The 23,880-nt window shown below is 38.4% G+C and overlaps 1 protein-coding gene and 1 pseudogene across 1 annotated transcript in view; one reads left to right on the forward strand and one right to left on the reverse strand.

The window, feature by feature from the left end:
• Positions 1-23,880, forward strand: part of ITGB8 (integrin subunit beta 8) — an 80,722-nt gene that overhangs the window by 7,724 nt on the left and 49,118 nt on the right. The gene's annotated exons all lie outside the window — the stretch shown is intronic.
• On the reverse strand, positions 904-22,186 carry LOC131422716 (large ribosomal subunit protein eL31-like; annotated as a pseudogene).

Genomic DNA, 23,880 nt, shown 5'->3' on the forward strand with positions numbered 1-23,880 from the left:
GGTGGACTTATTATCCCTGTTTTAGAAATGAGGAAGATGAAGCACAGAGGAGATTAGTAACTTGCTCAGTCACCTAGCTAGGAAGTAGAAGAGATGGGATTTTAACACTGTTATATTGCCTCATACTTTCTTCAAAAAATTTCTGGAAGTTGCTCTACCTTAAACATTCAGTGTGACAGTCAGATGAAGGAAGACCTTCACACTCATTCCTTGGGGATTCCTGGGCCCTGCCCTGTAACATTGCTGCCCTCACAGAGTAACTGCAGATAGGAGGATAAAGATTTGTGTGTTGAAGGCCTGGTCAAAGCATACCTCCTATTGAAGCTCCCACATACTCTCAACCCACCTTAAATGCACCTCACGCTGGTTGTTTTCATATAGGAGTAAGAAAGGGAGAGAAGACATATGGTTTTATGGGAGTAATCTGGAGTGTAACTCTGCCTCCCACAGGATTTCCGATGTATTATATAGATGTGTATGACTTGTGGTTATGAAAGAGAAAGAAAAAAAGACACTGACCTGCTAAGTGGCTGGTAACCAGTTCAGTCAAAAGTGTTCAAAGGGACAAAGTCAGGGTACACGAGTCAGACTATTGATCAACATAGGGCTCACCACATTCTTAGCTGCTTGGAGCCACTCTATTATAGATTGATACTCTATATTGTTTAATATATTCATATTATTTTTTCTCCATACATTTTTACTAAAGTAGGTGTTCCTTCCACTGTTAAATATTTGCGGTGAAGAGCCATGTATAGCAGTATTGGTCATTTAGAGCACGGCATTTCCAGTATATTCTAGGCTAAAGACGTATACTGCTGTGCTTTCTTCAGGCAGAAGTTTTTGCGGTTTGTGTGTGTATTTGTAAAATAAAGTTTTATAACTTTATTTGACAATCAGTAGTTAGTTCTCATCCATATTGACTGTCTATAGGTTTTTGAAAGTGTGACAGGTATGTAGGTAACCAATGTATAGAGCTTGTTGAGTGAATCTTCACCCTCATGTTTTCTGAACAACCACACATGGGTACGGTATAGGACATTCCTTATTCCTTTAGCCCAGACAGCTTTGTTGAACCTGGTGTCAATGCATACATCTGGAGTTCCCATCTCCTTCCTGGCAAATTTCCAGATCTCTTTGAGTGCCTGAGGAGCACATTTCTTAAAGCCCACTCTGTGGATGCACTTATGAATGCCAATGGTGTATTCTCTGGTCACTACCTCATTGATGGCAAAATGGCCCTTCTTCTCGCCATTCTTATGTGTGGGAGCTATCCAAAGAGCACAAGGGATTGTGTCTCTTCAGGCAGAAGTTTGATGCTGAGACATCAAAGGCTCTAAGCACTGGGAGTACAGCAGAGAGCAAAACAAAGTCCCTGCTCGCATGACGCTTACAATCTAATTGAAGAGGACAAATATATGTATGTATGCATGTGTATGTATGTAAATACGTATACATATATGCATGATATATATGTATATATGTGTATATATATGATAAAAAGAAGAAGAAATAAAGCAGAGTGAAGGAATTGACCTGAGAGTGAGTGGGACAGGCTGCTATTGTATAGAGGATAGTCAGAGCAGGCCATTCTAATAAGATGACATGAAACTTCTTAAATTTTTTCTTTCTGTGGTCCAATTAAGGCATTTCACAATCTTTCCTATAGTTTAGCTCTTCCTGGAAAAAAGAGGGGAAAAGATATGTTAGGAGTTCCAAGCTGATAACAGTAATAGGAATTTTTTTCTTCTTTGCTATTAAAAGTGATCAAATTCTGACTTATGGCTAGGAGGAAAAGAGTTGCCAGGTAATGAAGGGGTGACAAGATGATAAATAAGTGGGTGATACTAGGTAAAAAGATTAAAGGAAAATGGAGATTTTTGTTTCTTAACATCAAGTCTTTGTCCATAATGGATTCTCAGATCTATCCCCTCCTTTTAATACAATACCTCTGGGATAGAGAAAGCCTCAGATATCTTTCATTCTATGAGCTGCCTAACTGGTTTCCATCATGTCAAACCTTTGTCCACATTTTACCTCCCTACTCAAAATCTTCCATGGCTGCCATTGTCTTTAGGCTCCTTCGCATGGTATGGAAATCCCTTCCAGAGCATCCCATGCCTAACGCTCTGGCTCCCTGTTCATGTCCTGTCTCCACACCCACCTGTGATCCTCTTGAGAGGAAAAACTGTGCCTGTTGGTTCTGTGTCTGCAATGCCTAGCACAGAGTAGGTCCTAATAAATTATTTGAAGTAAATGATTCTATGAATGAGGTGAGGACAATAGTGATCAGTTTAAAATTGGGCAGCTAGGCAAATAAGCCCTATTCAGCTCTAACCCTCACTAGAATTTGAACCTTAAGAGATGCAGTTTTGTTTAAAAGTGAGTTCTACTATAAAGGGTTTAACACTGTAAAAGACACTTGTTCCTGCTCTCCAGTCCTCTCCAAAAAGCAGCCTCTTGACTTTACAGGCAAATCTTCAGCAAAGATCAAAATAGAGACTTAGTATTTATTAATCCACTTTTTACAAATTTGTTTTGCTTTCAAATTTCTCTGATAATTATTATTTTCGTTGTTGATAATTAAGTATAAAAAGTAATCATGATGCTCTACCCTTAATGTATATTTTAAAATTGATTTCTATTTAGATTATACAAACTGGAATTTGTGGTCATTTTAACCAAATAATAAAAAAGGCAATGAAAAGAGAAACTATTCTAATCCATTTAATCATTATTCATTCAGATTTTCCTAAAGCACCTACAGCTTTGTGTCAGGAACTGTTTTGGCAGTTTTATAGATAAGCAAACTAATTAAAGAGACGTTGAATAACTTCTTCAAGATCTCTTAGCTAATAAGTAATGGAACCAGAATTCAGGCCTGTGTGAGTTTGACTCTGCACTCTCAATCACCATTATAGACTATCTTTCAGGGGTTAGAAGAGTCTCTACCCTGGGCCTTGGAGGGCCCTGCTCTGGCCCTCCCCATAGCCAAGGAATCCATAGGGCATGCCTATACATAGTCTTCAATCCCCTTTTAGATCATCTCCAAAATTCTCTGCCCAAACAGCCCCAAAATACTTTCAGGGCCATCCTGTGGGTAGACTGTGCCACTTATATGCCAAACCCTAGGAGAAGGGAAATACACGGAGGTTGCACATGCAGGGCTGGAGTGTCCATGCAGATAAGTGATAGGCTACTTGCAATGCAGAATAAGGCTGGAAGTGAGAGAGAAGAGGAGCAGTTCAAGGACTGGAGGGGCAACACTTCACATACTGCCAAGTTCCCAACCAGAAATCTTAAGAGTCTGAAATCCTAAATTCAGACCTAGCCTTCTAGGGCATTATCAGTGCATATTTATCAAGAAGGGAAAATAGAACTTAGTGTACTTAATGGTTTCTTAGCCTGGGTTGTAACTGTTAAATATTTAGTCTTGTTATACCCGCCACCATTTGTACTCTTGCTCACGGCCCTAGAAAAGTTAGGGGCAGACTCATCTAGTAATTTAAATATTATTAGGGGGAAGGGTGATAAACAATGAAAGCACCAGAGAGCACTGCATAAGGAGAACTACCTCATGTCAAGGTGCTTTGTTAGTAACCAAATGCCTTTTGGTAAACTCTTAGATGTATAAAGATTACACTGAATTCTATTCTTGCAAATAGTGTTGTAGTGAGAGTCTAGTGAATGCATATTTTTAATTTAGTTTTACTTTTTATTTCCCCTTATTAATTTAAAACATGTCACAGAAAAGAACATGTTACTGACATGAAATAGCCAAATTTGGTTGAATTATTCAACTGGCATATATTTAATATCTGCAAGTGAATGAATATGTAGAAAAAATATTTCCATACTGGCTTCATGGACTAAAAGGACTATTTTTCAACTTAAAAATCAGTCTTAATGTGACTTTATTTCTGTTTTCACAGTAAGTAAATTCGTATAATTTACATATCAAAGAAAAATATAATGTAAATCAGAAAGCTTTCCATTGGGATTTTATAATTTAATTAAAACAGTCCAACCTTTCAACAAAAGTACTGGGATCGAGTTTTGCTAGGAAACGACTAATATTAAGCAGATATATTAAAATTATTGTCGCTGAGTTATTTAAAACAGTTTCCAGCTAAAATTAGTTTAATTAATAAGAATAAGATCATTAAATTGAAATTGCAATGTTAAATTATAGTGGTCTTATTGGATATATACTTTTAAGATGACTTTAAAAGATGCTTTTGAGTGCTGTTATTCAAAGTACTAAAAATTCATATTTTAAAACAGCATTAAAGGCCTTAAAAGTGGCCTTTCATGCTAACCTTATCAATGAGCCAACCATCATTCCTATAGTGGTTTTGGAGATGTCTTTTCTCTCTTTCCCAGGTGTTTTTGTTGTTTTGTTTTAATCAACAAATACTGTTACATTTGTCAAAGACAGAGTCTGTTGCCATTCCAGATCAGTACTGGTGCAGTTTGAATATTCTAAAGAGTTGCCCAATAAATCACAGTCCCCAGGTAGTATAGAGTAAGGAACCAGAGTAGCTGCCAAGGGCTAGTTCAAACCAAAGTCCATGGGAGAAACCAAGTTCGGAAGTGGAGGGAAAGGCTGGTAATGAAGACAGGAGGATAGAAGACAAGAAATATGTCAGCTCTGAAGAAATGTGCCAAATATGTCTTACTGGTATGTGAGGTGTGCAGTGGCTTTAAGCCAAGGATGTTTTGATGTTTTCCATAGTTTTTGGACCCAACTGTCCTTTTAGGATAGAGAGTTGATATTTCAAGATATGCCAATGGTAAAATGCAGCCACACTTAAGGTACTGCTTGTTCCACATATATGTATGGTGCCAGGGTCACATTCTTGGAATTGAACCTCAAACATTTTCCTAGATACAAGCATTTTTCCTGATTTCAGTGGGGACCATATTTAGTAGAATTCCCTAGTCTGTTATAGATACTGGGTAGAGAAAGGAGCTGGGTAGAAAGCTTTATCCTTATGGAATGAGGGATTATTACAAGACTCCAAAGAAGCTTTAGGATATAATGAAGTTGAGCGAAGAAAATAATTAAAAGAAAAATTCAAAATTCTACAAGGTTAGATTGACAGGTAGTACCGTAAGGAGTGCCAAACTAGAAAATCTCTTTCCTAATTGCCAGCTTGAGTGGGGCTAGGAGGCCAGGCTGGCTATGCCTAGTGGTGTAAGGTATTCATTGATTGCGGTAGAACAAAGAATGCAAGAAAGTTTTAGAGTCTGCAGGAATTGCTGTAGAACTGGCTGTTCTAGTTGGAAACAAGGAACTCATTGTAGCAGAACTGTATTATTGGCAGAAAAATGACCTAGCCAGTCTCTTTCTTAGTACAAGGCATACCTCCCAAGATATCACTCTATTGTCTTTTTGTACATTTGGTTTGGATTTTTATGGTGAATTGAAGACAAGTGGACCATAATTTTCAAAAGAAAATCTTCTAGAAATGATAGATGAGGCTCAAGTTTCAAGAGAATGCATCTGGAAGATAGTAACACTGAAAAAGGCACTCAAGAAAGGAGTCAGTTTCAGGCATTCTAAATTTTGGTTTAAAAGGTCCCTTTTGATGAGTGATTCAACCACAACTGCATAGAACTAGAGCCCTAAGGTGAGGGCCAATATATGTGATCACAGTACCTGACCTCTGAGGTTGGTAATAGAAACATGAGGACTAAAGGTTATTAGTACCAGTCCCTACCACAGAGGAGGTAGCATGTTTGATGCCTCTTGAAGAATCCAAGGTTACATGATACTCAGTGACATCTGATAGGACATACGATGGGGTGGGAGAATGGGAGGGGGTTCCTGAGCATGTACCGGTGCCCTGCTGAAGGCAGCATAGCAGAGCTGGAGAATGAGGCCCAGTGCTCCTCTTAGGGTGCACATGGTGTTGATATACATGTCCAGGACTGACCCTTGGCTACTTGGAGCTCAGCAAAGCATTGATGCCATAGGTCACTGCTCTCTGAAAACAGGGTTGCAGACTAGATTATCTGGTGATAGACTTACTAGGGCAGAAATTGACTTATGGGCATTATGAAAAGTCAGATATCAGGGCTTTTTGAACAATTTCTGCCTCCCAGAGATGTGTTTGCTTTTGAAGTTAAAAAAAGACAGGTGCTCCTTCTGACTGAATTATGTTGCAGTGCAAAAATGTTCGAGTGGTTAGAACTGTCACTGGATGTTACACCTGCCTTCCCCACAGGACAGACTTCTCAGACACCACCCAGATGACATGGGTTTTTTCCCTGCTACATGGGGTACTTAGCAATTCCTTTGGGGTTAATTTCTCTAAATAACAAAGCCCATGTATGGAACCAGGGTTTTCTTGGCCCTTTGGCCAAATTAGATGTTTCTAACCCTATGTTAAAACTTCAAGCTCCAGAGTACAGCAGAATTGGTCCTTTGAGTTCTGTAGAGCTGCCATAGTGTCAGAGGACTTACTAATGGGTCAGTCCACTTTAGGATATTTATTAGGGGTCCGTATTGGCAAGCAGGGAACTAAACACTCAGGAACTCCCAAGAAATGTAGAATTACCTAAACTTTTGGAAGCCCTGCTCTCCAGTACAGTGACATTCCTATATATGATTTCGTATGAGGAACTTGGCTTCCTAAGAACATTACCCCTAATAGCACAAACTTACCTTTCTAGGGCTTTGAGGATGCTGTACAGTAAGTGGCCCAGGATGGTCTAAATGAGTTGGTTATACGAGGCAGGCTGTTGAATGTTGCCCAGATATACAGTGACCCCCTCCATCCAAAAGTTCACAGAAGATACCACATGAACACTGAGAGACTGGCAGGGAATTCCAGAATCTAAGAGGGCATTACCAATAATGTACATGCTCATGGCATACTTGGAAAAGGTCTTTCCTTCATCCCCTTTCTAAATTGTTAGCATGCAAAGGTGAAGTGCAGTGGAAATCTGGGTGTTTCAGGGTTGACTGGGAGGCAAGCAATCAGCGCCCACAGGTGCGCATGCTGCGTGTGAGAGCACAGAAGCCGAGGAACAGAGTCTAGTTGTCATTTGTTTGGGAAGAGAGCAGAGCCTTCCAGGCCAGAATGGGTAGGTAAACTGAGTTATGTCTGCATATTCAATGGATCTGCAACGTGAGTTTGACAGGGTAGAGAGACACTCTATAGCCTCAGTCATGGTGAGGGAGTAGCTCCCATTTATCCATGCAAATACAATCATATTTGATTGCATATTTAAAAAGCCAGCTTGGGGATCTTTAGCAGAAGTGTAGGGATTGAACCTGAAAGAAATAGTTAAGGGTTGGGAAACAAAAGAAATCTGAGGTCCAAGGAGAAGCTGAGTAGAAAACAAATGGGTTCGGGTATGAAAAATTAGACCTGGAGTGTTGGATGTTGGGGGATGATTTCATTTCTCTGAGTGGGTTGCTGCTGTTTCACCAGCTTTTACTGATCCAGCAGAATAGGCTGACTCTCAATAGCAACCAAACAATACTGTATGATTTTTAACAGAAAGCATGTACTTGAGAGCCATACAGAATAGAGAGGCAATCATGTAATAAAAAGACCCGGCAAATTCCTCAGGGAAGTTCTCTCTGACCTTCCCTGTCTCCCCTTGAGGTGACATCGTCCTATCATCTGCTGCCATAGCACCCTGCCTGTTCCTTTTCAAAGCACACTTGCTAAGGTGCTGTCGTATGTCAGTTTCTGCTGTTACTCTGTAATCTGCACAAGGCCGGTACCCTATTCTTAAGAACCTGCATAATGCTATGGCTTATAGCAGGTATTAAATAGTTACCAAATAATTCATAGATGGATGAATGCCATCCAAATCATTACAACTTCTAAATTCCTTAAGAAGTGGAATTTTCTGCTCTCTATTCCCAGATGATAATGTCCTTTTCTCTTTTGACCTAGTATTTGCCCATTCTCTTCCTTCTAATCAAGAATTCTTTTAATAATACTAACAGAGCTGCCCTTCAGAACGTGAAAAACAGTTATAGTAAAACCCTGATTACCTAGAGTGTATGTGAAAGGTGGTGTGTTAATTAATTCAAACCATGGTCATTCATATTTTGACTCTTTCTTTTGAAAATCTTTTCAAGATGTGTGTATAAAATTTCCTGTCTTGATAAGTACAGTATTTGTACTTTCTTTGAGATTTGAGGAAAGCCTCACAGTTATCGTTCAATCAATAAATCAAAAGGTATTGCTTGATCACTTACTCTGCATTTGCCATTGTCCTAGTTGCTGTGGGGACAGAGGAGAAGGAAGATAGCACACAGATGGGATAGCTGCACTTAGGGCACTGTGTGAGCACACAAAGCAAGATAGTGACATGGGGCTGAGGTGGGTTGTCTCAGTGGTTAGTACTATAGCACTTCAGACTTCTGAATCAGACAGAATATAAGTCAAGTGTGTCCTTATGCCAAGACAGGACCTTGAAGTCTCTTCTAAATATTAGTACTTAGTTTTAATTTTTCCTATACTTGAGCAGAGAATTAAAGTGTAGAGCCTTGATTAACTGAAGGTTTCAACTACTTAGATTTTACTATACATATGGTTCACCTTTTTAGGCACAGTGTATTCCTAGGGAGTGTCATAAAATGCATCAACATGAAGCAAAATTCAGGTTATGTATCCTGTACCCTAATAGTACACATGATTACTTGCATTGTTTTGAGCTATTGTCAGAAACTGTTAAATGGGTGTATAAAGATGGGAAGAACAGAAGTATAAGGATCAATTTATCAAATGAGTAGAGTAGGGAGATCAAAGTGCAAAATTCAGGACCAACTTGTCAAAAAAAAAAGTATAGTATGTATGTGTGAGTATTGGGGAGCAATGCATAATGGCCAGAGAAAGTAAGTGCAGAAACAGAACAAAGCTTCCTCAAGGGAAGGCATCCTGAGCTGAGTTCCACAGTTGATTGAGAGAAGGGCACACAACTAGGAGAAAGTTATCTGAGTGACACAGAAGTAAACACGTTAAGTTAGAGAGAGAGAGAGCAAATAGGACATTTTGGTCAATAGAGGAGATATGCATTCATCATCTCATTCAACAAATATGTACCGAATCTCTATAATGTGCCAGATATTGCTCTAAGCCTTGGGGATACAGCAGTGAACAAAACAGACAGAAATATCTGCCTTCATGGAGTTTACATTCTAATGGTAGAAGGCAGACCATAGACAAAATAAATAGAATGTGTAACATGCTGGAAGGTGCTATATGTCTAGCATCTTCTGTAGACTAAAACAAACTCAGATTGGGAGTAAGGAGTACTGGTGCCAGCACTCCTTGAAGTCATGAAGGCAGCGAGAGAGTTAGCCTTGTGGATAATTGGATGAGGGGTCAAGAAGAGAGAGGATATCAAGGGATGTAAGAGATGTAAAATAGGTGGGAGGATGGAAGGACTGGAGGTGGCAGATTGTTGGTGTCTGGATCCTGAAAGGAGTGAGTTAGATTGAAAAGACAGGAGGTGGTGGTCAGAGAGGGTGATATGTGAAATTGAGATTGTAGAGGGGTTGCAGTTACTGGTAGTTACAAGGTCTAAAGCTATGACCACGGAAGCAAGTAGCTAAATCAGAGTGGAGGACAAAATAATTGGAAGAGAAGAGAACAAGGAGCTGAGGCATCTGGGTATTGCAAAGATGATCTGTATATATACTGAAATTGCCAAAAACTTAAATAGGAGTAGTGTTGGAGACCGTGATAATAAGCAAGGAGTCAAAATTCTCTAGAAATGAGAAGGCATCACCCTCAGGTCAGTAAATGCTTGCAGCAATTCAGAGTAGTGGGTGATGTAATCTGAGTTAAGAGTGTCAAAGCTGGGGGAGGGTTAGGATGAGGGAGGGAGAATGCTCTTGAAGTGGCAATGAGAACTAAGGAGGACACCTATCTGCCTCCAGGCCGGTGTCATAAGGGTTTTGGGAGAAACATCAGTCCTCACTCATGAGGTCAGCAAGGGAAGCCATGTCCTCAGGGGAGAGCCAGGTCACATTAGAGCAAGAAGGAACGGGAACATTCAGAGACTGAGATACAGGGATTTCTTCTGGAAATGGACTATGAATTTCAGAGAGCACAAGGAGAGGGTTTCTGGAGTTGTAAAGGAGTGCAGATGGGGAGCGGAGAGATTGTGTAGAGCCTTATAAGGATTAGAGCGTGTGGGAGAAATGAGGGGCATCTGCGAGTCTTAGACTCCTTGAAGGGACCGAAGTAAACAGGGAGAAGTGAGATTAGTCTTTGTGAACTCAAGGTAGATAGCAGTGATGAGGCTGTGAGTGGTGAGGGGGCGGTGGAGGTTCTGGGGCTACTCTTGATTTCTATGGAAGGAAGGGAAGAGGTCTGAGGAAGCCTGACTTAGTTCCTGTGTGAGGGGCTCACTCTACCCTATCACCTGTCAAGTGGGATGGATTTTTTTGGATGCCTTGAGCAACCCATGACTCCAGGCGATGGAGCTGATTGCCTGAGGAAGTGTACATTATCTGAAGATTATACCTGAAGGTGGTGCAAACCAACAATGCTCTGGAAGTATAAAGGTTTAGCGAAGACTTTCCAAACGGCCTGTTATGAAAGGCATCACCTCCTCCCTGGAGGAATTTGCTTCTTGCTAAATATATTTACATACATGTAATATGTAAATTATACACACACTTGCATAACACACAGCTAACTAAATAAACAAAACACAAATAACTAAATAACATACATACGAATAACTATAATTCAATCAGAATGTAAGGATCACAGTGCAAGTTCTTATAAGGATTAGAAAGTGGCGAGATCAGCTACACCTGAAGGGAGCAGGAAGGAATTGATGGCGAAGATGTGTAATGAGGGAGCTGTAGAATTAGATATAGGTAGATTTGTTAAAACTTTACTACTCAGGTAGTGAAAAGTCATTGAAGGCTTTTAATTTTATTGTTTAGGAGGGGAGTAATGTGATACATTAAGTACACTGTATCAGGAAGCTAATCTGGCAATAGTGTATATAATGAATTTTAGTGGTAGATCTGTAGGTGAAAGACTGTGGGAAAGTTGTTACAGTAAAGCAAATGATAAATGAGGGTCTAAACTCAGGTGAAGTCTACCAAGGGAGAGACGGATGCTAAAGAGACTGAGGTCAAAGCAAGAAGTCTTAGTGACTGACAGGTTGTTGGGATTATAGTAGAAGGAGGAGTGAAGGTTGACCACAAAGAGTTAAAGCAGAATAACTAGGAAAATAATGTAACTAACACAAATAGATAAGTTAAGTCAGGAAGAGCTACTGGTGGATGGGAAGATGATTTTTATTTGAGACTTGCAGATTTTGAAGTTCCAGCAGGAATCTAAGTAGGATATTCAGCAGATTGTTGAAAATTCAAGACAGAAACTTGGGTGAGAGTTTGGAATTGCAGATACTAATTTGGTGGTCATGTGCAAGGAGGTGAGACTTAAAAGTCTTGTTAGTTCATGAAGCCATCAAGGTATAGAGTTTAGAGAGATGTAAAAATAGCCACAGATATAAAAAATTAATTAATTGTGAGAAGGAAGAAGGGATAGAATGCATACTCATTGTTAAAAGACAGAGGACATTTAAACATTGCTAAATGCTAGTTGCTAAATATAATTAGGAAATTATTGTTTGACTTGGAGTGAGCAATTCACTAGACAGATAGAGGAAATGATCTTAGCATGGAGGAAAACTCTTCTTCCTCCAAAAAGAGAACAAAGACAATTTTGAGTTTTAAAAAAAGGAAAGTTACTTAGATATTTTAGGCAATATAAAGGTAAGTTAGGGTCATATCCTGAGTATGAGGACTTGGTAGAAGTGTTTGGGGATTTGAGGAGAAAGAATCAGAATAGTGAATGTGAGAAACTATGATGGAAAGTCAACAAGAGATGAATAAAAGCAAGGCCTAGGGGCTAGGTGAGGTGAGAAAGGAATTTGGAAGAGACTCAATACTTAGTAGGCCTGTGACAGTGCCCCATAAAGCCAGCTTCACTTGCTAAGATTTAAGCTGTTGCTTAGGATGCATCCCTCTATTTGTGTCTGACCTACTTCTGTTTATTTTCAACTTCATGTTTAGAATTCTTGGCTCAGGAACCTGCCCTCTGTCCCATTCTCTGGCTCCTCCTGAATTTGTCAGTTATCCTGCTTTTCTTTGGTCTTTGGACCTAAGAACTCTTTCATGGTTTCATGATCCAGTGGCCCCTATAGCTCATGGGAATTCCCGACCACAGTCCCTGGCCCCAAGGATTCCCAACAACCTTTCCCAAGGTGGAGGTAGTGAGATGTGGGGGTGATTTGGGTGATTACATGGAATCAGGTGAGGCTGAATACCAAGATGTATACGTTGTATAGTTTAGAAAAGTGTCTGCTGATGATAACAAAGATGAGGAGCTGTGAACTTTAAAAGAATAGAGGTTGATACTGTTGGGAGGTGGGGAGTGCGGGAGAACCCTATAAGTAGCTAGTGAGAGTGAGGAGAAGATTAAAGCATTGGTTGAAAACTTACCCAAACAATGATGAACTCTGATAAAGCTGAGTTTTGATGAAGGAGAAGTAGTAGCTGGACCATTTTGGAGAATATGGAACAAATATGGAGAATATGGAACAAAAATTTCATAGGACAATATGGACTATAGATTAATTCATGATATAGTATCAATATTAAATGTCCTGAATTCACCAACTCCATGGTGGTTTTGTAAGAGAATATCCTTGTTCTTAGGAAGTACACGCTGAAGACTATGCGGTAAAGCATTGATAACTGATATATATGTATAAAGAAGTACCTAGTCAAATTCCAGCCAATGAAATTAAACTGGGCAATTATTAATTGAAATAGTTTAAGCCAATTGAAGTATTATAAAAGATTAAATTCAGGATAAGACAAGTGAAAATCTTTTATTATAGTTCAGAATTTCCTTTGCCTGAGCCCAAAAATAAAATGAATTTTATAAAACACACTAAAGTATTTAGGATCATCTTTGACATTGAAGATAGAAGAGGTTTTACTTTACAGAATAGAATAAAAAAATATATTATTAATGTGTACTTCAAACTATGTTAATATTATTAGTGATAATAGTACTAATTACTAAGATTTTTAATCTTACATTTGGTATTACTGCCTACTTTTTTCAATTTTTCATACTGCTGAGGGCTTGCAAGAAATTCCCAGTAGAATATAAATAATAATTTTTGAATATGAAAAAAGTTTTATCACCTCATAGCTGAGCTCAATCCACTTGAAGGAGCATTAAAGTAATTTACCTCTCGATCTGAATAGAAATTATGTAAATTAGGTAAATACTGTGTAGGGATAAATGACTTTAGTTAACCACAAACCGATCTGTAAGTATCTATAAGTCAAAAGATTTATATAATGTGTCATTGGCTTACTTTTTAAAAACCATACAATGTAATTTAATATTTTTTGTATATACTATCAGGAAAGGAATATATTTCCTCACTGTGCACTGATTGTCCTTTAGCTAACACATAATACCCTATCTAAGTGAATTTTCAATGCTAGTTTTAAATCAAATTTATTGATATAATTTACATCAATAAACTGCATCTATTTAAAGTGTCAATCAGTGGGTTTTGACAGATGTGTAGACCTGTGAAACTACCTCTACAATCAGCATACAGAACACTTCCATCCCCAAAAAAGTTTTCTTGTGCCTCTTTGCTGACAATGTTAAAATATAAAACAGTGAATGATTCTGCATTACTGGGCAGCTGATGGACAACCTAACAGATAGGGTTTTGGGTGGCCTTTTTTCTTTTTCTCTTTTTTTGTTTTGGTGAGGAAGATTGGCCCTGAGCTAACATTTGTGCCAATCTTCCTTGTTTTTCTCAAGGAAAATTCGCTCTGAGCTAACATCTGTGCCAATCTTCCTCTATTTTGTACGTGGGATGCCGCCACAGCATGGCTTGTTGAGCAGTGTGTAGGTCTGCACCCAGGATCCAAATCCACGAAATCCGGGCTGCTGAAGCAGAGTATGCAAACTAAACCACTACACCACCGTGCAGGCCCCTGGGTGGCCTTTTAAAATAAATCTTTCATGTTATAAATTATATCTTAAAATATTCCCATAAATTTATGGAATTGTACATGCTAGAAAGCAAATGTTCTTTACCAATCATGTCATTTTAACTCACACTCTACTTTTTAAAGTGGTTTTTACAGCTCAGTGGATAAATAGAGCACATAAAGAGGAGGAGCATTTTCTCTACCTCATCGGCAAGGAAGCAAAACCTCAGCAAAGTTAATTTATGAAGCCAAGGTCAGAGAATAAGCAGAGTTACGACAAGAACAAGTTGCCTGCTTCCCTGTTCCAGATTTGGCTTCCAGGGCAGAACTGGAAATTCACAAATGGAAACAGCAACTGCAAACACCATTTCAAGTGCTTCTACCTCATTAGCATGCAGCCCAGAGCTGTCCCCTGGCAAGAGGTTGGGGAAACACAGTCGTAAAAGGAGAAGCTCTCCCCCATGCTGAACGAGTGCCAGCCAATCTAATTCAGGCACTCCGTGAGATGTTCAGGCTGGGGCTTTGGTGTTAAAACTCAAAGTTTCCTTGTGCATGGAAGTAAAATGAATTTTGAAAAGGACACTGAAGTGTTTAGGGAGATCTTTGGCACTGAGGATAGAAAATAATCCTACTGGGGAGAATTTAACACCCTCATCTTTAGAGTGGGACTAATGATAGGAAAAGTATGACATATTACTTGTACGAAAGAATCATCTTGAGCTACATGGGAATTCTTATTGAGTCATCACTTAAGGACTAATAATAGCACAATTAGCAAGGGTTTTAAATCATACTTTGGTATAACTGTCTTTTTTTATGTTATCTCTATTCCATATAGGACAGTGTTTAAGAGAAAAGGCTCTGTAGTCAGAACCAGGTTCAGACTTGATCTCTGTACTCACTCGCTGTGTCACTTTGGGATGAGACTTTGCCTAACCTTTAGTTCCCCATCTGTAAATGGGCATAGCAATGCTTTCCTTATTGGATTTTTATAAAGTTTCAATGAGATAATACATATATAGTGCATGGTACAGGACCCAAAACAGAGTAATCGATAAGTATTTGCTATTTATTTTCCTTAATTTTATCCTATTGTATATATAGATTTGATATTTCAAGTGGCAGATATAAATACCTTTTTGGTCTTTGAAATGTGATTACAGGAAAACGAAATGCTAAATAACCTAAAATTCACTTTGTGTTTTAATTTATTTTTTTACTTAGAAAAAAATTCTTTGCAATATAAGATGTTCCTTTCCTGCTCTAGCCAAGTGTACACCTGCAATGTGACTTCAGGTTTAAAAAATGTAATGTAGAAAACACATTCCTACTATCTTGGGGCATTTCTTTTACCTCCTTAACTATGGCATTTGAGGTTTTGACATGAATAGCAGTGTGATTTTTTTTTTTTTTTAAGTGGGAGAAAGGAAATTCATACCTGCCAAGAGTTGGAGAGGAAAATAGGAAGAGCCCCTGGAACCTCTAGTGTGCTCGATGAAAAACATTATTTAGAGGAACAGAGTGGGAAACCGGTGAATATTTTGGCTTTTATAAAAAGGGAGTGTGCCTCATAAACAGGACAGTTGGAATGTATGGAAAAGTTCCAGTTAAAACAAGACACAAAGCACATGACTAATATTGCTTTTCCAAGTTAGACAAATGCAGCTTTAACCAGAATTTGCCTCAGAGGGGCCTCTGGAGCCCTTTCTGAATCTTGAGATTTTGATCCTTTTTGAAGCTCCAAGTCTGAAGTAGGAAAGCTACACTGAGAGATGCTGTGTTTTGACCCCCATCTTTCTTCCTGACTTTCTCTCACTTTCTCACAAATTCCTACCAGGTAAGTGAGTGTCAGAAGACAAACTGATGTGCTTAGGTAACGGAGCAACTGAAAAATTGAATTTGATCGTCTCCAGGAATTCTTCTTCTTGTACATTGAATACCTGCTTGGCCCACCAAGAGAAACTTCATTGTCTAGGAAATGATATGAACCACAAAGTCATTTTCAAATGCAAATGGAAAATATTCTTTATACTCTTTTATCTCCTTGCCACATCAAAGAATATATGTCAAGATGGAGACAGCATATAATCTAAAAACAAGCAAATTTCAACCAGATTTCTGCATTGTACCTATCCTTCAAAACCTGTCAGGCCCTCCTTATCGTGAAGAGATTCCTTCATCACTAACTCATGGCATTCTTTCTCCTTTTACATTTCCTGTCACCTCAGCATGGATTGCATTGTTTATTGTTTTTATTTCTTGTTTTACACTACCAAACTACTGTACATTTAGGGTGACCTTAGACTTCAGCTTACCTGAGGAGTTCTAGTTTATACCTGTTACACCAGTGTAATTAATAGTGCCCTCTTTCTGGGGCCGGCCCCATGGCATAGCGGTTAAGTACGCGAGCTCCGTTGCTGGCGGCCCGGGGTTAGGAACCCCGGGCGCGTACCAATGCATTGCTTGTCAAGCCATGCTGTGGTGGCGTCCCATATAAAGTGGAGGAGGATGGGCACAGATGTTAGCCCAGGGCCAGTCTTCCTCAGCAAAAAGAGGAGGATTGGCATGGATGTTAGCTCAGGGCTGATCTTCCTCACACACACACAAAAAAAAATTGGTGCCCCCTTTCAAGTTAAAAAGTGTTCTGATGTAGAGCATAAATTATATGATAATTCAGTGTATGCTGAAATCAGAACTTTTTCAAAGCAAAGTTGAATCAAATGTATGTAAATGAATCACAATGGAAGGTTGTGATCTGACTCCACCAGACCAGCCTTCTTGTGATGGCCCGTTTCAACACAAGTGAGTGTTATCAGTGGCTTCACAATGGTTCTTCTTGTAAATTCTTTCATGACCTAGAGTTTTGACTTATGCCATCCCAGCCCACTTTAAGTTCTGACTCATGTGGAGATAGCCCTGAACAGGGCAGGGCAGACTAATGGAATGTGTAGCACTGCCCTAACATTTCTTAACCTGCCCAGCGTTGAAAGTGGCTCTTTCCCCACCTGTTGTTCTCCAAAAGTCTTTAAGCTAGCATAAAACTTTATTGAACTCACATGAATTTTTTGCTGTGTAACAAGGGACTTTGAAACTTGTCCCTGAAACATGAAGATTATATGTAATAAAAGCCTAATAAACTTGGCTAATGAGAAGAAGAGATAATTAGTGCTATTTCCTAACATTGGCAATATAAGGAATTTCTGCTTAGTAAGAAATTACACAACCTTATAGAGGCAAAGAACACTTGCTGAATTGAAATTTGATTTAGATCTGAGCAATAAGAAAAAAATAAATGAATTCGGTGGTTTTGCATCTGAAAATGGTAGCATTAAAAAGTGCTATTTCAATTCAGTATCATTCCATCACATATTCAGAGTTCTTCAGAAAGAAAACAGCCTTGCTTTTAGTTCTTGCCAGCATAACTGTATAATATCAGAAGACCAAATGTAAAGAAAATAAATTTGTCACAGTAGGTGTGTTTGTTTTTTTCACATTTGGAAACATCAAGATGAGTTCATCCAGAGGTGTATCATTAAGTAAACATAATTGTATTCCCTTTTGCAAGACTAGGTTTTTGAAATGAAGTTTTTTTTATTGAGGTAACATTGGTTTATAGCGTTATATAAATTTCAGGTGTATTATGAATATTATTTTAAAATGTAAATAATCAAGAGCTATAAAAACCTAAGAAATTAAACTGCCAAATCGACCTCAACTTAGAATATCATTTATTCATCCCACATTTATTGAGTGTGTACCAGGCACTAGGCTTGGATACTGGGGATAGAAAGAAAATATGTGTAAGCACCGGTCCTCCAGAAAGTGACAGTCTAGTAGTCTTACTTTTCCAAGGAAAAACAAAACATGAAAAAAATACATCTCTTCAAAGTAGACTAGTGGATGGTCTACTTCATATAAAGTAATGTTATGCTTAACATTTCTAAAAAAGCATTTACATTAATCCTGCTCAATTCTGTCTCTTATTAATTTATCTTTCAAAACTCAGGTGAATTTTTCTCTTAAACAATTCTGAGAGACAACCCAGAATGGGGGTTGCAACTCCATGGTGCTCTGAGTGGCCTGGGCTCCCTTTACCTTTGCCATCCTTCCATGAGAAAGGTTCCCTCAGGTCTGAAGATGGCTGCTGCTAGTCTAGACATCCTTTTATACGGCTGGTGCACCATCCCCAGCTACTCTGAGTTCTGGCTGTTAGTGGCTCACAGCTGTCACCTTCTTAGAAGAGTTGGCCTCCACCAAAGGGAGCCACATGGCTCAGAGATGTCTGGAGGTTAACCCATCCTAACCCCCAACCCCCACTCCAGGCTGCCCTCAGCCAATGACTGACTGATGGGAGGGTATAAAAGCCAGACCTCCCTTGCCTCAAGGTGGTATCATTTGTGCTTTGAGTTCTGGGTGGGATCAGGCTGAGACCAGACTTCTACTGCATCCACATCTTTGCGTAGCGCCTTGCCCTGTACTGACCTTACCTCACTTCCCTTCTCAATAAATCACTTGCCAAGAATCTCTATCTCAGATACTTCCTCTGGGGAGCTAAGACGATTATTTTTTCTTATGATGTCCTCATTCCCTCACCCTGTCTCCTGAGCCACTATATAAGAATTGAACATGATCATACCTTTTCTTCCAAATACACCTTTAGACTATCAAACCTGATCACTGCAACAGCTAGAAGAGAAGACAAGAAAGAAAGGAATCCAAGCTGTTTCTCACTAACAAGAAATATCGGTCTATGTTTTTTCAAGAACCAGTAGAGGCAAAATTACTTAGACAAAATGGTTTTCCCCATAAAGATATTCATTTTCATTTTCATGGGCTGAATGCTATTTTGCTACATGTTTGAAACAAACAATATGGTAAAGGCAGAGGAGAGGAATACTCTAGACTGGGGGTTACTGCTAGAGAGTCGTATTTACTGAATGGATCATTTAGTAGCAAACTACAAATGTTAAAATGAATTTTTCAACTAATTCTATATGAGCACATTTGAAATATGCATTTTTTGCATGAAAAATATTTTAGTAAGCTGAAGTTTTGCCATAGATGTATTGTTTTAATTCTTTTAATTAAATCTACTTCTTTGTCTATTTCAACAGTAAAATTATGTTTCCTATATTCTGAATACTAAGTAAAAGAGCAAATGAAAAATGCTAATAAATAAAGAATGCAGTTTTATATTATGTTTATATGAAGTCCAAAGAAAAAACTAGGGAAAAAAGAGAAATACAAGTAGTTGTACTATTTCCTTGCTCCCTCTGTTTTGAGAATCTGCCTCAGGCATTAACTTCCTTGTAATACATCTCCAGCTCTTCAGAGCTTCCCTATTCAGATCTACCTTTTCCAAAGAGCTTCCCAAGAATTCCACCTTTTCTCCCATGCCCCTTTACTTAATCCCTACTGAAATTCAACTAAATTTGATTTTGTTTCCTGTGCCTGATTTTCAAAGTAGCCCTAATCACCTCTTCCCTCCCCATATTTTTGTAGGGGCCTTTAGGAAGTACTTCCTCAATCAGAACTTGGAATAACTAGGAAATGGCAACTGATTAGAACACTAATCTATTTCTTTGTTTTGATTTTTATAGCAAATGATAGCATATATTAAATTTCCTTCTAGAAGAGAGCTTTCAATAATCAGGTAATATATTTGAAGATATCTGTAACATTTACATGACCATGATATACATCTAGAACAAGGAAATCCTAAAGTTATACTCCAAACTTTATTCTGTGTGTGCTCAATTTGCCTGGTTTTGACTGTTATCAAAGGAGAATATGTACTCATTATAACAGTGTTTACTTTGTTGTTTTTTTTAAAGGAAGTAGCTTTATGTAATTATCTAAGTTTAATTTAATTTGTATAGTAAATGCAATTAGGAAAAGGATACTGCCTGGAAAAAAAAATGCATTTCTGCATTTTTCACAAATCATTTTGTTTAGGAGTAACAGGAGAATCTAGAATGATGGATTCTGAATATCAAGGACTACAATCTTTATCAGTTTTAGTTGTTCCTTCTTCCAGATAACCATGGACATCCTTTAAACTTTGCTCAAATTTTGTGGTATAGACTTTAGAGCAGAAGAACATTAGAAATGTTTGCTAAAACTTTCACTTGATCCGATCACTTGACTTATGGAAAGATCCCAATCTAAACTTTGAACCTTCTGTTGTCTTTTCTAGTTTTTTTTTTTCTTTTGTTCATTTTCTTCCTCCTTTCACTTCTATAGATTAAACATTCTCAAAATAATATGAATAAATGCATCATCTAAAACAAAGAATACCTAAGCGAGTGTCATGAATATGTAGTTTCCTGATTTTTGTGTTCTCTATCCTGTTGATGATGGATATTTATTATACTTCATGACAGGGTTATAGAGGTCATTTCACATGCGTCATAAACATTTAATTCTGGGAAATAATTCAAAAATTATTCAGATTAAGTCAATGTTCACTTTGCAAAATGTGAACAAAATGAACGTATTCTAAGAGATTTTCAGAAATCCAATTATAGTCATGCCAAAATTGTATTTGTAATAGATTGGACTGAAGTATATATAATTGACTAAATTGGCTTTTAAGAATCATTTTTAAATAACTAAAATAAATGCAGTAACTTTTAATTTAATAATTATTTTTATAGATTAGCTATATTTTTAAAACTTTGTCTTTATAACCCAAGGGACTTTCATTTTAAAGACAACCAATTACATTTATAACAAGTTTAAAGACATATAATGCCTTCCTTTTTTTTTTGAAGCTAGAACTAGATACACACACGTATGTATACATATATACATCTGTGTATATATACACACAACTTATTATAATATTAATTATAATAACATTATAATAGTCCCTTTACTGAGAGCCTACTATACCCTAAGCACTATGCTTGGCATGCTTCTACTAGCTCGTTCCATCCCGTATCAGTATTTTGATATAGGTATAGTTAGCCCTGTGTTACAGCGGAGGAAATGGAGCCTCAGAGAATTTAGGTAACTAGCCTAAGGGCACGTAGCTGCTAAGTAGCAGTGGTATGGAAATTTGTAACTTTGTTCCCAGTAACCACTTAGCAATGCTACCTCATCACATTTGTTACCTCCAGTTGTAACATGATGAGAAAAAGTAAGACTCTCAGCCCATGCTTATAGATCAAGGAATAGAATTATTCAGAATGTACACACTTACTGACATATCATATTAAGTCCTTTACTGATTTCTGTCACGGCAGCACATTTTTTAATGACATGAGGTTTGAGAGACACTTAGGTCTAAAACAAATGGGCACAAAAGAGGGTTCCAAGGATATGTGCTTTAAAATATTATCATTCTGCTCCCACTGGCCTAAGAATTTCCATTAGGATCCATAAAAAATTATCCTTAATACAAACACAGTGCTAGAACATAAAGAACAAGATGCTTAAGGCACATCACTGGACAAATAGCTGGACAAGAGATACCACTGTCCTTGAGAGGGAAGAAGATCCACTCAGGCACACCCTTGAATGAGGTGTCAGCACTGAGGGCTGCTAGGGAACCACTGCTGGAAAGTAGCCTTCCTGTGGTGTTGCATCAGGGATGGGAATGAACTGAGTAGACCCGGAGGCTAATGACAAACTGCCAGTGTCTGTAAACAGCATTCATACATTGATGTGTGCACAGTGTAAAGAATATTTCTATTCACAAAGAAGGTGTGTGTGTGTGTGCTCTGAGAGAGAGAGAGAGAGAGAGAGAGACACACACACACACTCACAGATTCCTAACATGGAGTGACTAATAGCCCCCAAAGTAGCATGTCTATTCAGTGTAAAGAATTGCTGTAATTGGTGTAATATTTTTATGTTAGGTATTTACTTAGTTGCATATTTTAAAATTAAAAAGAAAATCCTTAAAATTATGCTTACCAAGTGTATCTGGCTTGTCTTCTGTAAAGTATAACCATGACACTCTCCAGCAATAACGTTTGACACCATTCCCATGGAGTTCAATTTCTGGCCTTCCTCCAGTTCTGCAGAACCATAAAGCCCACCTCCTCCATATCCATTTATGGGATCATTTTTCTTGTAGTTAAAGAATCTGAGAAATGTCAGCTCTGGAACCTGGGATGTATTGACAGAAGCGAAGTCTCTATCCCTATCCGTCATCATCCTTAGATATCTGAAGTTTGAGAATAGAGGTTGGCACGAGAACATTTTAAAGAAAACAATCAGAAAGCAGAATACAAAGAAAATGGATTTTTGCTTGTAAATTCAGTATTTACCACATGTGCTATGGAAGTAGGAGCCTGATTTGAACTTGAATCTGGGTTAACTTAGGACAGAGTCAGACAACCATTAGAAACAAAGACCAGAATCATAGAATCTGCAGCTTCCCTTCCAGGAAACTGCAATCTTAACTGCCAGAGCAAAAGTCCTACCTAGTCAGTAAAAGGCTTGGTCAAGTCTGATCTGAAATAGACTTAATTCCATGTTCCAGTTGGGTCAAGTTTAAGAGTTGGTAAAGGTCAAGTTAAGTCTGCAAATATGCTTGAATTCTAGACCTAAATTGGTTTTCATTCTGGAATAAAACTAAAAAGGTCACTCCCTCTTCTGAATACTTTAGGAATAAGCAGGTTTTACAGTTTTGTAGGCTAAGCCAGATGGAAGGATTTTAGGCTATGGAGTCTTCATAGTTAGGTGGCTACACTGGTAGTAAAAGGAGCCCAAAGCATTAGTTATTTTTAGTCCTTGGTATTCTTGGCCAGTGAAGAAAATTCTAGCCCAGTGCATCTAGATCAGTGAAGAAGTTTTGAATAATGTATTCTAAAAGTTGATATAAAGCCACAGACAAAGGGTGCAAGGAGACACAGAAGATAGAACAGCAGAGGTGTTAGGGAAGGATGCTTTCAGCTTAATGCATGGGTGTCTGGGGAAATACAGGGAAGAGTGCTCACTACCACCCCAGTTAGCATCTCTCTGTGATGTTTACTCCCCTGTAGTTTCCTTCTCTCTGTTCCCACTGCCAATGCCCATCTCATGCCACCTCCAGGTTAGAGCTGTTTACCCTGTATTCTAGAGTGTTGGAGCAAGTCAAGAGAGAAGAAAAAAAGAAAGCAATTGGATGGGGACAGCAAGAGATTTTGTGGGCTCCATCGCCTTTCAAATGACCATGGCCAGTGTTATTGTGCACACACATATAGTCTTCTTTCATGCCTGTGACATTTTTTTAAAGAGATAAAACACAGATTAGAAGAAATAAAATGAGATGGCAAAGAGACATACTAGATATCACTGCCTCTGGAGAGCCATCCTTAAACATGCCCTATTCCCCCACCCCTGCCCTTTCCTCTAAAGCAGAGCGGGAAGCCCCTCACTATGTTCCCATGGTGCCTTGGTGATATCTCTCTTGTTGGGCTTATCACACTATTTTGTTGTTTGCTTATATAGTTCTCTCCTCACCTGAACTGTGAGCTACTTACAGCCAGGATATTATTTACTGTGTGCCTGTGAGTGAGCTGGATAGAATGCTGTGATTTCCAGTGTCCTTGGGACATTTCATAGTAAAGGATGGATTGTAGGAAGCATGTGATTGTTCCACTAAAAACTCATGATGAAATTATTTATGACTCATTGTTTATTATATTTTATGTGTTTAAGTCTATCATGATGAGGCTCCTTTTAATCATATAAGTAGTTAGGGGCTGGAGGGATAAAGGTAAATAGTTTCCAGGCACAACTATGTTATTAAAATATCACAGCCAAGTGTGGGTATCTATGGAAAAGTGAATTGGTCATGATCTTCAAGTGATCCAGTCAGAGAAATTAAACTGGGTTAACTAAAACAACTCATTCATTTTAAC

Source organism: Diceros bicornis, chromosome 3 (assembly GCF_020826845.1).
Source record: "Diceros bicornis minor isolate mBicDic1 chromosome 3, mDicBic1.mat.cur, whole genome shotgun sequence".
In the NCBI taxonomy this organism is placed as follows: domain Eukaryota; kingdom Metazoa; phylum Chordata; class Mammalia; order Perissodactyla; family Rhinocerotidae; genus Diceros; species Diceros bicornis.